We start from the raw sequence: 2,080 nt of genomic DNA, 5'->3' as shown, positions 1-2,080 counted from the left end.
CTACATTTGTGTAGACAGAAGGCATATATATATATATATATATATATATATATATATATATATATATATATATGTATATATATATATGACTTTCAGGTATACCTTAGGAGAAATTTAGCTATATTCCAGAATATCATTAAAAGCAAAAAATAGCTCTAGAATTTTTATGTAAGAACTGAAGATCTCAGTGTAGCTTTTCTTCTTCCAGAAGTAGGAAGTGAAATACAGCAATGTTATATAACTTTGCTAGATATTATTAACTAGTCAGAGACAGAGCAGAGATTAGAAACACTTCTGATTTGTATTTTCTGCATTTGCTCCTGTACCCCAGACACATGTATGTATACAGATGTGCCAAGAGATGGACAGTAGCTGAACTACTGAAAAAGATTGGTTCGAATTCAATTTGAGGTGAAAAAGGGAGAGGCTAATGTCATTAAAAGGAAGGCTGAAATAAAAACGATGAGGGAAGGGGCTCCTTTTGGAGGCCTGTGTGCAGCCAGCTGGGGTATAAGCCCTGAAAGGGGCCTGATGAGAAAAGACACTGTCTTTTTCTAGGAATATAACACTGACCTTTAGTTTGTGATGGAAGAACAATGTCTACAACTATTTGAAGGAATTGCAAGTGTATATGGCTAATGTTATTCATACCTTTACTTGTATACTTGGGAGAAGATCTAGGAAGCTGGAGAGAATAAGACATCTTGATGAACATGGTTGAGAAGAAACTGCATAGAAGGAAAAATGTTAGAGATTTAGAGACGCCTTAGATTTATTTTATTTTACTTTTGCTTACACATACTGATTCTAACGCCATTTATTGCCAACATGAATTCAAAGCAAGTACGCAGTTTCTTTTATACTAGAGCAAGCCAGATAATCAAGACACAAATGCCACTATCAAATCTTAATCTTCAGAGAACAACATTTCCACCAGGCTGTCTTCAAGACGTTCAGATTCTACCAGTTTTGGAGGTGTTCCATATTTCAGTAGCGTAGGCACTGCAGTTCTTTCAGTTTTTTTCTGAAATCATTATTTGAATCTTTCCAATATGATCTTTCTCCTACTTTGCAGTAGATGAACACACATCCTTCACTAACGTGTTTCAGCCCTGGTTGAATGACTGGTATAGCTTGCATGCAGTCAGGGCACCAGCTTTTTACATCAGCATCAGAACCACTAAAGTAGGCAAAAATGGTCTTGCCCCAGTTCTGCTTTGCAGCTTGGTTGAATTCCTCGAAGCCCAACATGCTCACCTCCCTCCTTGCAGGCAGCTGTAGGGATAGTACCCACCTTAGGCTGATTATATTGACTCTCCAGTATTTTTTCTTTGCCTGGAAGCTATATGCATGTAGGTGTGCAAGTCTACTTGTAAGACAGTCACTCATACTCAAAAAGCTTATTAGAGATGTTGTAATTGATATCCATAAAAGCATAATTGATAAAATAAGTTTACCCACGTTTCAGACTTGAAATCAACCCATATTAATATTTGGGAAGCTTCCTTTATGGTATCTGTCTGTATACACTTATAAAAAATACAAACTATTAATTTTATATAAATTAGTCATACTACACACTTTATTTTGTAGCCTTCTTTATTTAAAATTTAGGTCACTTTCATTAAATCCAAGAATCTAAGACACAGATGACAACTTAATGGAGAAGAGGTTCATTTTGGCTCATGACTTCAGTGGATTCAATCCATCATCATGTAACTCCAAGTTAGAAATAGATGGCAGAGGAAAGCTGTCCACCAAATGTCCAGGAAGCAAAGACGGGAAGAGGCAGAAAAGTAGGCATACTGTCCAAAGGCATCACTCAGTGATATATCTCTTCCAATCAGACCTTACCTCCCAATAGCATATTTAGCAATGAACTCATCAATAGATCAATCCACTGATATATAGTCCTGCTAGGATGCAGTCACTCTTCAAAAATCCCTCATCTGAACACAAAGAGATTTTGAACGACATCTTAGATCTAAATCATAGTATAAATGGATGGATCCAGAATAAGTACTTCTGCTAATACTTTATCTATGTCAATGATTGTTCAGAAAAGCTATATGAAAGTTGT

At 36.1% G+C, this 2,080-nt stretch overlaps 1 pseudogene; it reads right to left on the bottom strand.

Annotated features, from left to right (window-relative positions):
- Positions 1-907: 907 nt before the first annotated feature.
- LOC101585614 lies at positions 908-1,389 on the bottom strand (annotated as a pseudogene).
- Between the last annotated feature and the right edge of the window lie 691 nt (positions 1,390-2,080).

The sequence above is a fragment of the Octodon degus genome, unplaced genomic scaffold (assembly GCF_000260255.1).
Source record: "Octodon degus isolate 3935 unplaced genomic scaffold, OctDeg1.0 scaffold00086, whole genome shotgun sequence".
In the NCBI taxonomy this organism is placed as follows: Eukaryota; Metazoa; Chordata; class Mammalia; order Rodentia; family Octodontidae; genus Octodon; species Octodon degus.
This window is presented reverse-complemented; position numbering and strand designations above follow the sequence as displayed.